The 12,707-nt window shown below is 41.9% G+C and overlaps 1 pseudogene; it reads left to right on the top strand.

Moving 5' to 3' along the window:
- Window positions 1-6,157: 6,157 nt before the first annotated feature.
- On the top strand, window positions 6,158-9,202 carry LOC118850105 (annotated as a pseudogene).
- The last annotated feature ends 3,505 nt before the right edge of the window (window positions 9,203-12,707 follow it).

Below are 12,707 nucleotides of genomic sequence, written 5' to 3'. Positions count from 1 at the left end.
GGAAGGCCGCTCCTGCCCGACCTGCAGGACACTCCCATGAGGTGAGAGGAAGAGGATGAGACCCAACGGCACCCGCAGGAGCCAGGGGGTATGGAGGAGGGGAAAGGGGGGACTGGCTCAGACCTACCTAGGACCTGCACCCACAGAGCTGGCTTCCAGAAGGCAGAGCGATCTCCGCTCCAGGGAAGGCAGGAAGAACTAAGCTACGAGGGAAGCAAGCAAAGAGATCTGGGCTCCCAGAGTTCCTGCTTTGAGCCAGCCCACTCTGGGAGGATCCTCCCAGTCTCAAGAGCCACACCATGCCCAGCCCCTAAGGCCCCCAGGATGGGCTTTTCCTCCAATCACTCCCTGGGCCAGGACCTCAGGACCCTGCCTACCTCTCCTCCCCAAGCCCTGCCCTCCTTCACGTGAAATGCCTCGGTCACTAGAATGACGCCCTCTTCCGCCCTAGACTCCTCCCAGGCCTCCAAACTCCGCCCCAGGGCTCGAATTCCATCTACCTGGCCCACCCCCCACCAGGCTGGTCATCTCCGAGGGCCGCTCCTCCCCCATCCTCCCTCCCCCGGCTCTGGGACCCAGACCCTCCCCTTTCTGAGCAGACAGATCGCCTATATAAAATGTGGGCACCAGACTAACTGAAAAGTAGCGGGGCCTGTACTCTGAGGTGCTGGCAGCAAATGACCCTTGGGAAAACTGGGATTCTTTGTGCCGTTTGTAACTGTAAATGCAGATGGCTTGGACTGAGTTTCTCCTGATCTCAATTAGAATGCGGTCTCACTGAAAGTCAGCTCTGTTCTCTCATTCCATCATTGGGATCTTTGACCCTTGGATCAGACCTTCATGCAAAACAGACTTCAAATTTGGCATTTAGGTGATGGGTTTAGGAGCCGTAAGAATCAGAATAAAATGTAATTGGATCAGAATGACTCTGTTCTACTCTGAATGCAGTCTAGTGTCAAATGGACAGATGGATGAAGTGATTTCTTCTATGTGAGATAATTCAGAATGAATTCAATTGGATTGATGGCATTTGACTGGCAATTTTGTTTCATTTTAAATCTGTAACATTGTTTCTGTTACTATTGTGCTTCTACCCTTTCTCATATCGGGATTTGGGGGGAATCGTTCTCCAATTGAGAAGATATTTTTATCTGATGGAGTGACCATTGATTACGAAAATGATAAAATCACACCTGGAATAATATGTATTGAAGTGATGCCTTTGAGGCACCTTTGTCTCAACAGACACCACACTTGATTCAGAATGGGACTCCTTCCTTAACTAGAATTGGTATTGTCATATCTTGGAATGCAAAAAATAAGAAAATGCCTCAAGTTCTCTTGAACTGGAGACTCAATCATGTTAATTCAAGAAGCATTTATTAAGCACCTGCTATGTGCCAGACAGTAGGCTAAGTGCTGAGGATACAAAGATTAAACAGTCCCTTCCCTCAAGGAGGGACTACTTGGACCTGTGGATAGAGCCCTGAGCTTGGAATCAGGAAGACTCATTGTCACGAGTTCAAATGTGGCCTCAGATACTTAGTAGCTGTATGACTCTGTGCGACCCTGTTTGCCTCAGTTTCTTCACTGGTAAAATGAGCCAGAGAAGAAAATGGCTAAAATCACTCCAGTGTCTTTGCCAAGAAAACCCCAAATGGGGTTAAAGAGAGTCAGGCATGACTGAAAAATGACTAAACAATAACCCCTCAAGGAGCTCACGTTCTTTTTTTTTTGGTGGCTATGGGCACAATTTATTCCACATCATGCAGAAGCTACGACCCCCCCTTCCGGGGGGCTTAGAAAGTGACACATGGAACCACACGTGGTTCCAGGGCCTGGCCCTTCCCCCATCCTAACATGGAAAGACACTTGGCTAGAGGAAGGGAGCGAAGGAAATCTGTGTGTCCCGGGGCCAGGCAGCAGCAGCAGCAGGGGCTGGAACACAGGGTGGATCCCCAGCCCCTTCCTCCTCCTCTGCAGGGCGGAGGGACAAGGAGCCCACATTCTAATGGGTCAACTCAAGCCAACAAGGAATTATGAAGCATTTCATACCCCAGGAGACATGTAGCTGTGCTCTGCAAACACCTGGAATGGAGAAAGGAAACAGGAGGCAACTTGCAAAGTACTAAATACACACACACATGAGCACTTACTAGGAAGCTCGTTTATGGCCATTTTAATTTCTTTTTCTAAAATTGGTCTATATAGATATTCTATTTCGTCTTCTGCTAATCTAGGCGATTTATATTTTTGTAAATATTCTTCCACTTCACTTAAATTGTTAAGTTTATTAGCATATAATTGGGCAAAATAACTCCTAATGATTGTTTCGATTTCACCTTTGTTAGTGGTATATTCATCCTTTTCATTTTTGATGCTAGTGATTTGGTTTTCTTCTCTCTTAAAATCAAATTAACCAGTGTTTATCTATCTTGCTTTTTCATAAAACCAACTCCTAGTTTTATTTATTAATTCAACGGGTTTTTTTATCTCAATTTTATTAATCTCACCTTCAATTTTTAGGATTTCCAATTTAGTGTCTAATTGGGGATTTTTAATTGGCTCTTTTTTTGTTTTTTTTTTTAAACTGAATATCCAATTCATTAGAATGCTCTTTCTCTATTTTATTGTTATAAGCATTTAGAGATATAAATTTTCCTTTAATCATTGTTTTTGCTCTATCCCACAGGTTTTGATATACTATTCCATTATTGTCATTCTCTTTAATGAAATTATTGATTGTTTCTATGACTTGTTCTTTGACCCACTCATTAAGACTAGGTTGTTTAATCCCTAATTAGCTTTTAATTTATGTTTCCTTAGTCTCTTACTAAATATAATTTTTATAGCATTATGATCTGAGAAGGATACTTTTAAGATTTCTGTTTTTCTATTTTTAGCTATAACATTTTTATATTCTAATATGTAATCAATCCTTGTAAAGGTATCATGAACTGCTGAGAAAAAGGTATATTCTTTTCTATTTCCATGTGATTCTTTCCAGATATCTATCATATCAGGTTTATCTAAAATTCTATTCAATTTCTTAGCTTCTTTCTTATTTATTTTTGAGTTGTATTTACCTAGTTCTGAGAGGGGAAGATTAAAGTCCACTACTATTATAGCACTACTATCTCCACCTGTAATTCATTTAACTTTTCTTTTAAAAATTTAGATGCCGTAGTATTTGGTGCACATAGGTTCAGTATTGACATTGCTTCATTGTCTATGGTAATTTTTACCAAAATGTAGCTACCCTGTTTATCTCTTTTAATTAAATCCATTTTAGCCATAACTTTGTCTGAGATCATAACTGCTGCCCCTGCCTTTTTTTGTATCAGCTGACACATAATAAATTCTACTCCAACTCTCTATTTTAAGTCTGTGTGTATCTCTCATTCTTTAAATTTGTTTCTTATAAAGAACATTGTTGAATTCTGGTTTTTAGTCCATTCTGCTGTGTTTCGATTTTGTGGGTAAGTTCATCCCATTCACATTCAAAGTTATAGCTACTATTTGTGAATTTCCCTCCATCTTATTTTTACTCACTATTTTTCTTCTCTGTCTCTCTTTTTTTCCCTATCCCCTTACCTTATTTTACCTTACCCTATTCCTTATTTTACCTACCCCTCTAAAATTCCCTCCCTTATCTTCTCCCTCTATCCTCTTAATTTTATTCTTTTTAAAGGCCCTCTCTCAACTCATTCCCCAGTTTTCTCACCTCTCTAGAAGTTCAGAAGATTTCTAAACCTCTTCAGAAGAACACATTGTTTCTTCTTCAACCCAGATGAGAGTAAGGTTCCAATATTACCAGTCCTCCACCCCGACCTGTTTCCTCCATATTAGTTCTTTCTTTCATCCTCTGTTTTTATGAGATAATTACTCCTTTTTACCTTTTCCTACCCAATTTTGTTTTTTTTAAATCATCCCATCATATACAACTCATCCACCTTTTTTTCAAACTACCTTAGTAATGATAACAGTTTTAAGAATACTGATAATATTTTCATATGTCATAAGTAAACAGTTTAACCTTTATCAGTGCCTTGTAATTAGTCCTTAATGATTTCCTTATATTTCTTCTGGAGCTTTTATATCAAACTGATTTTGATAGACTCGGCTCTTCTCAGCAACTCAAGGTTCTAAGACAACTCCAAAAGGCTCATGATGGAAAAGGCTATCCACATCTAGAGAAAGAATTACGGAGCTTGAATGCAGATGGAAGCATACTATTTGCTCTTTCTTTTTTTATTATTTTATTTATAATTAATTTGTAGCTTTCAACAGTTCCAAATTTTCTCCCCATCTCTCCCCTCTCCCCCACCCAAGACAGTATACATTCTGATTATGCCTTCCCCCAATTTGCCCTCCTTTCAATCACCCCCCCCCCCCACTTATCTCCTTCTTTTCTATTTTCCTGTAGGGCAAGATAGATTTCTATATATCTAATTGCCCAGTTGCATGTAAAAACAATTTTTGACATTCATTTTTAAAACTTTGAGTTCCACATTCTCTCCTTCCCTCCTCACCCACTCTCATTGAGAAGGCAAGCAATTTAATGTAGTTTATACATGCATAGTCTTGCAAAACACTTCCATAATAGTCATGTGAAAGACAACTGTATTTCCCTCCATCCTATCCAGTCCCCCCTATTTTTTCTGTTCTCTCTTTTGACCCTGTCTCACCTCAACAGTGTTTGCTTCTGATGACCCCTCCCTGCATTTGCCCTCTTTTCTACCATCCCCTTTCATTTATCCCCTTCCTCCCTACTTTCCTGTATGGCAAGATAGATTTCCATACCAAATCGAGTGTGTATGTTATTACCTCCTTCAGCCAAATCTGACAGGAGTAAGTAAGGTTCACTCATTCCCTCTCACCTTGCCCCTCTTTCCCTCAGCGTAAAAGCTTTTTCTTGCCTCTTTTATGTGAGATAATGCTCTCTCTCTTTTTTGTTTTGCTTCTTCTTTCTCATGGTTCATTCCATTGGTTTTAATTCTTCTTTGAAACATGACTAAGATAAAAATATGTTTAATGTGAATGTATGTGTAGAGCCTATATCAGATTGCATACCACCTGGGCGGGGAGGAGGAGGAGAAAATTTGGAACTCAAAAGCTTGTAGAACTGAATGTTGTAAACTAAAAATAAATAAAAAATTTTTGAAAAAATTTTTTAAAAGATTTCATATCTCCTTTTCTAATTGGTTTCTTTTCATAATTTTCTTGGATTGCTTTTTTTTCCCCTAATTTTTCCTTGTTCTCTTTTACTTTTTTTTCTAATTTTTTCTCATTCTCTCTTGTTTGATTTTTGAATTCCTTTTTAAGTTCTTCCAAGGTTTCTTTTTGGGCTTGTGACCATTTGACATAAGTGCCTTTTTTTTTAAACCTCACTATGTTCCTTTGAATATGAATCCAGATCTTCTTTTACACCAAAGTAGCTATCAATGGCCAGGTTCTTTTTCCTTTGCTCATTCAGTTTTATTTTTAATTTGCTGTATTTTGTTTTTAGCCACCTAAAATTGTTATTACAAGTTCTAATCCTGAGTTATGAGTAATGGTGCCCTAGGTCTTGGGTCCTTCTGATAACTGAGGGCTGTTTTCTGAAATCTTTCTGGGGGCACAGACTCAGAGACCCCTGTCTTCCTCCCCTAAACCCCAGCTGTGTTGTCCTGAAAATGTTCTTGCTCTCTGTAGTACTTCACCCACTGTGGCTCACTCCTCCTTACTCACAGCCACAGCCCAGGATCATGTCTGGTTAGCACCACTAGGCCTGGCTTCTGGAAACAGCAGGGGATCCTTCAATCTTCCTTCCCTTAGCACACCCCTGTTCTTCAGATGAAAGTTTGTGAGGTAAAAGTTCCTCAGGTGAAATTTCTTGAGCCCTTGTTTGCTTCCCTCAGGGCCTACTATTTGCTGATTCACACACATTTCCATATCTACTTTTGAGATCATAGGTTTTAGAAAGAGGTTTATTAAATTATCTGCCAAAAGTCAAAGGTGAGAGGCTCCTTGAGCCTCTGTAAATTTTATTCTACAGAGTCCAGGCCCAGGACTGAGGAAATGATGGCCACGGGACCAGCTCCCAGGCAGTCTCTAAGTACATCAGACAGGCTGCTTAACAGTTGCAGCTCTGGCACAAAGCCCAGAGGTGGAACAAATGGTGGCAGGGGTGGGAGTGGAGGTGGAAGTGGCCGGGACTGAATCCAAAATGAGTATGGCTGGCATAGTAAATGGGGACAGGACTCTGACCCCCAAAAGTGAAGGTGAATGATCAAGTCAAAATGAGAAGAGGAAGGAGAAAAATGTGAAACAAGATAGGAATCTATTTGAACCCTATGCCAACCCTACTCAAAGATACAGAGCCTTCATTAGGGAGTTTGATGTGGAATGGTAGTCCCTTGGTGAGGTAACACATGTGGGGCTCTTAATGGATGCTGAAGGAAACACAAGGGGATGCACTACTGTTGAATTCAAGTTGGAGGGAATCATGAAAAAAGCTGCTGAAGTTCTGAGCAAGTATAGTCTGAGTAGACGGCCTCTGAAAGTCCAAGAAGATCCTGATGCCAGGGGAGCAATGCAAAAGGCCAGAAGACTTGGAAGCACGGTATTTGTAGCAAGTCTGGATTATAGAGGTGTCTGGAAGAAACCGAAGGGAGTGTTCTGTATGGCTGGCATAATGGTTAGAGCAGACTTTCTTTTTTTTAAAATTTTTTTAGATTTTTTATTTTTAGTTTACAACACTCAGGTCCACAAGTTTTTAAGTTCCAAATTTTCTTCCCCTCCTCCCCTCCCCCTTCCCCCCAAGACAGCATGGAATCCAATTTATGTTCTACATATACCTTTACATTAAACTTATTTACACAATAGTCAAGTTGTAAAGAATTATGACCAATGGAAAGAATCATGAGAAAGAAGAAACAAAATCAAAAAAGAAGAGAAAAAAAAGAGAGAGCAAATAGTTTGTCTCAATCTGCATTCAGACTCCATAATTCCTTTTCTGGATATAGACAGCTCTTTCCATCATAAGTCCTTTGGAGCTGTCTTTGCACTTTGTGTTGCTGAGAAGAGCCAAGTCTATCAAAGGTAGTCATCACAGAAGCAGTATGTCTGTGGTTGTGTACAATGTTCTCCTGGTTCTGTTCCCCTCATAGAGCAGACATTCTTGAAGATAAAGATGGGAAAAGTCATGAAATTGGCACTGTTACTTTTGAACAGTCAATTGAAGCAGTTCAGGTTGTACCAATGTCCAATGGCCAGCTGCTATTCAACAGACCAATGCACATGACAATGGATGAGAGGGCCCTGCCAAAGGGTGACTTTTTCCCTCCTGAATGCCCCCCCAAACTCCCTCATGGACTTGGTTTCATTGGCAAGGGACTAGTTCCAGGAGGACAGCCCACTGATGCTAATCATCTGAATAAAGGCATAGGAATGGGTAACATAGGACCTGCAGGAATGGGAATGGAAGGCATGGGATTTGGAATACACAAAATGGGAAGCATGGAGGACCCCTTTGGTGGTGGAAAACATGGGTTGATTTGGATCTGGCATGAACATGGGTTGAATGAGTGAAATGGATCAGGGAATGGGTGGAAGAGACTTTGCTCAGAATGAGATGGAAATGGCTCAGAATTTTGGAGAACCTCTTGGAAGGGGAATGGGTGGTGGTGGCAGCAGCGTACCGGGAATGGAGAGGATGGGCCCTGGGATTGACCATGTAGGTGGTGCTGGGACAGAAAGAATGGTTTCTGGTCTGTGTCACAGAATGGATAGAGTAGGGACTGAGATGGAGAGAATGGGCTTTGTCATACATCGTATGGGGTCAGCTGTAGAGAGAATGGGGTCAGGAATAGAATGAATGGGTCCTCTTGGCATAGACCACATGACTACAAGCATTGAAAGGATGGACCAAACCATGGAAAGGATAGATTTGGGTGTAGAGAGAATGGAATACTGTAACAGCATTCCATTTGGTTTTGGTGTTGAGAGAATGGCTGCTCCTATAGATTGGGTTGGCTCAACGACAGAAAGAATGGGATTAGGTGTGGATCACATGGGTCTAAGTATTGATGGTATGGTGCCTGCTGGCAAGGAAACTAGCATAGATCACATGGGCCCAGTCATGGATCGAATGTCTACTGGTTTGGACCATATAAGTGCCAATAACATAGAGAGAATGGATCTCACAATGGGTCCCGACCTAGGTTCAGGAATGGAGTGCATGGGACTTGCCATGGGAGGTAGCTTTGACAGAGCTGTGGAAATGGGTAGGGGGCAGTTTTTCAGGGTCTTCTGGAAGTGCTCGTGGCCATGTGCCTAGGTATAATTTTAATGGGATATGAAGATCTTCCCCATCCATTAATAGACCTATGTGACCTGCTTTGAGCTCCGGCCCAGGTCACAGCTGTGATACATCCTGAGTCACAGAGCCCATTGGGGAGGAGCTTGCTTAGGTGAGGCTTGCTTGTAGGAAGGCTTTCACACCTTTTGGTACTAAGTTGATTAGGCACCGAGTCACAAGGGTTGTGATGTCTTCTGGCTCTGAGAAGGGTTATATATATACTGAGTTGGTATTTTGCTTTGTGGAGGGGGGGGGGTTCGCTTATGAGAAGGATTTTGTGATTTCCTGGTCAAGACTTTGAGTAGCCATATGTTCAGAGCCCGCCTACTGCTTAGATGTAAAGGCTTGCTTGATTCAGTGATGTATGTAAAGTATATAGCAATATTGCTTTGATTCAGGCAGTAAAGCCCTATCTGCTGGTCTTTGTGCTAATTTTTCTGCTTGTATTTTCTCTGATGTTAAGGGTGCTGAACCTTCCCCTGAACTAGTGAATGTAACTAAAAGTAGGATTATTAACCCCTTTTGGAGTAGTCTTTCCTAGAAAAGCAGATCCAAGAACTTGTGCTGGCAGCCATCCTGGGAGTGCCAGTGTGGCTGCTGCTACACTGAGCTGCTTGAAAAGCCTGCCACAGATTTGTGAGAAATCTCTCTTTTGACTTTACATGGAAAATGCTAAAAGACAAATTCAATGAATGTGGCCATGTGTTGTATGCAGACCTCAAGATGGAGAACAGCAAATCTGAGGGTTGCGGACTGGTTACATTTGAGTCCCCAGAGGTGGCAGGGAGAGCCTGCCACATGACGAATGGGATAAAACTCAGTGGCAGAGAGATTGATGTGCAAATTGATAGAAATGCTTAAGCATTTGTCTTTTTTTTTGTGACATCAACCAATACCAGACTTCCAAATTTGTATTTTATTTTCTGTGGTAACCATTTTAATTTGTTGACTGGATGTATAAAGATGATTTTAATTAATCTTTTAATGACTGGGATTCCATTTGACTCTTTGCATTGAGATTGCAATGTATGCAGTTTTTTTTTTGTAGTTGTAGCATCTTGTTGACATTACGACTTGGATAATAAATACCAGTTACCAGATAATAAATACCAGAAAGCTTCTTTTTTTTTTTAAAGTTCTACTGCAAAAAAATTCCTTGCCTCTATCTCTGGACCCCTTGAAAAGTTTCTGGAGTCAGCATGACCTTAACAACCCCATTAAGCAACAAATCTGGTCCCAAAGCAACAAACAAGTGCAGTTTCTGAGCTACACAGGCAAGGTTCAAACAATGCAATCAAATACGTCCCTGGGTTCTAAATGTGCTTCCAGAAGAGAATGTCCCCAAAGGCATCTGTTACCCCAGAAGCCTTCTTCCAGTCAGGTAGCCCTCTCCCAAGTTTCACAGCTTGCGTCTTCCTCCAATATCTCAGAAAGGGGACAAATCTGAAGCGGGAGCTTCCTAGGTGTCAGAAAAGGCTCAAGCCCAAAGCCTTCCCACGGTGATTGTGTCAGGCCCTTCTCTACTAAGACTTGTCTGATGGTGAAATCAAGGCTAAAAGTTGGTTAAACCTTTTCCCACATCAATTAAATTTATTGGGAATACCATCAACTGTAAATGAACTCGTAATGTTTGAGCTCTAGGCCTCCTCACCTTCCTTCCCTTTGATGTTTTATTGATGTACTTTGTCTTCGTATCAGAGGGGAGACAAACTCTGTCCCTCCGGATGAACTCTCTCTGGTGACACAGAAAAGTAACTGAGAGAGATAATCCAATCCCACGGACACATTTGCTAGTGGAGATAACCTTCTTCCCTGGTGGTGAGTCCCCTGGGCCTCTCCTTGGAGAGGGAGATCCCTTTCATCATCTGCTCTCAGAGACATCCACTTTTTGATACAGTTACTCAGAGGTCTACTAGCTTTAGTCGTTCCATTTATGTTACTGCACTCACCGCGTTTGGGTAACATACACTGTACGTAGTTCTCATGGTTCACGCGGAAAGGATCCAGCCAGGAAGGGCATTGCCAAGCATTGTGGCTTGGGGAGAGGCTGTTCATCAGGACAAGAAGGGGTCCCAGATCCAGTGTGAAGGGGCTTCACTTTGTGCAGGTGTGGGAACGGGTGCACCTGGAAGCCCTGTTATTTACTGTCCAGTTCTGGTTGAAACAGCTAGGGGAGGGCAGACTGAGGGGACCTGCTCTTTCACTTCTGAGCAGTTAAGGGATTTTTTGTTCATTTTCACTTTTTGAGATTCCCAGCAATTTACAAATCTTTCGTTTTCATCCAGATCTCACAACACTTCATTGCATAGCATTGATTTATGGTGTGGACTTTCAGTAGAGGAAGGCAGTCCTTTTATGGATTGATGAGTGATCTCTAATTGTTTCCCTAACTCATTCCCAGAAGAAAATATTCCAGTCCTCTTTCCCTCTCAATCCTTCCACATCCATCCTTAACTACTATTAATTCCAATCCTCCACTGAGGAGAAAGCTCATCTCAGACATCTTATTTTTCACCGGGCTGCACTTCCTTGGGATTTCTCCCACTAATTCCTAGGGTATTGATCTAACAACGTAATTGATTTGATGCTGTATTGATTTTTATAGTGGTTTGCATCTGCCTGAACTCTCCCACTTTGAATTGGCTGAAAGATGTAGTTGAAAGATCATTCCTAGTCCCTGGGATATTTCCATACTAACCAGTTTAGCCTGGGACTTGTTCCTTGTCTGTCAACAACCGACCAGCTTAGGCTGGATCCTCATCTCTCAAAGACAATTCTTTGGGGTGGTTTGATCTCCCCCAAGGGCCTGGTGTGTGGTAGGTTCTGTAGGTGATGCAGGAATAACAAAGTATCCGATTTGTCTTGGGGTTTGCTGAGTTTGCTAACAAGAGAGTTTTCTGCACTAAGGAAGACTGAAGAAAGGAGAGAACAAAGCATACAGAAACTTAACTCAAAGGGAGGGGGAAGGCTTCAGGCAAAAGGGGACATTACAAGAGCTGCTGAGTCACCAGGATGTTGCTGTATGTCCTTCATTCTCAAAGAGGACCATGACATCAGGGAGGTGATGCCATGACATGCAAGTGAATTAGATTACAGTGAGGCAGGGTTGTGCAAAGTCACCAGCCTCACTCTCTCCTCCAGAGCCATCTGGTGCCAGTGGTGAGATATAGATCAGGATGACTGGAGATGGTACAAGGTCTCAGTTTGACTGAGGTAACAACCATTCAGTGATGATAACTAATTCATGGGAGCTGATTAGATCACCAAATGAAATAGTATAGAGGGGGAAGAGAATCAGGCCCAGGATAGAGCACTATGAGACACCAAAGACTAGATGGCATGACCCCAATGAAGATCCAGCAAAAGAGGAGAATCAGGACAGAATAATATCATGAAAACCTAAAGAGAAGAATCAAGGAAAAGAAAGTGATTGACAATGTCCAAGACTGCTGAGAGGTTGAGAAGGATGAAGAGTGAGAAAATCATTAGATTCAGAAAGGAAGAGATCATTAGTAATTTTGGAGGGAGCAGTTTAAGTTTAATAATGAGAGTAGAAGCCAGACTGTAGAGAGTCAAAAGAGTAAGAGGAAATGAAGTGGAAGTGCCTGGGATGGAGAACATTCTCAAGGAGCCACAAAAAGGCGAAGTGATGCGGACACTAGAGGATATGGATCGACCAACTGAGATGTTTTTGAGGAAGGGGTAATGAGCATGCTTGTACATAGCAGGCAAGCAACCAGTAAATAGGGAAAGGCTGAAAATAAGTAAGCATGAGGATGATGATAGAGAGAACAATCTGCTGAAGACTACAGAATAGAATAAGATCACTTGTGTACGCAGAGAGGCTTTCCTTAGCAGAAGGTTCACCTCATCAGATTGTTGTGGTTTCGTGGCATGTTATGGCAGTACTGTCTCAAAGAATTCAGTCAGGTTATCTCTAATCCAAGAGTAGACATTTATTGAGGATTGAAGCCCCTCAGAAGCAGGCTAGGTTCCAAGAGGAACCAACTACTTAGTAAGACAACACAGGCAAATTCTTAGTGTGATGATGCAGATTATACAACAGAAATTATGAATATTAAAAAGACAGGAGGGATTTGGTAAGGGATTATGTAATAGGAAAGGGTAGCAATATGTAATAGAAAAGGCTTCTGTGGTTTGGTGGTCAAATATCCTGGTTGTGCTGCTTTCTTACTGGCTAGCTGTTGTGGTCCTGGCTGGTCAAAATAGAAAGTTAGGTATTGTGGTCCTGTCTTGGGCTAAATGGATGATATGATTGTGGTTGAGTATAAGAACACACCTGTTCAAATATGTGAATTGGATCTGGTTGCAGTGGCTAGCTAGGGACAGTGGCTGTATTGCCTCT

The sequence above is a fragment of the Trichosurus vulpecula genome, chromosome 5, assembly GCF_011100635.1.
Source record: "Trichosurus vulpecula isolate mTriVul1 chromosome 5, mTriVul1.pri, whole genome shotgun sequence".
Taxonomy (NCBI): Eukaryota; Metazoa; Chordata; class Mammalia; order Diprotodontia; family Phalangeridae; genus Trichosurus; species Trichosurus vulpecula.
The sequence above is the reverse complement of the archived record's forward strand: the minus strand, read 5'-3'. Positions and strand labels throughout refer to the sequence as shown.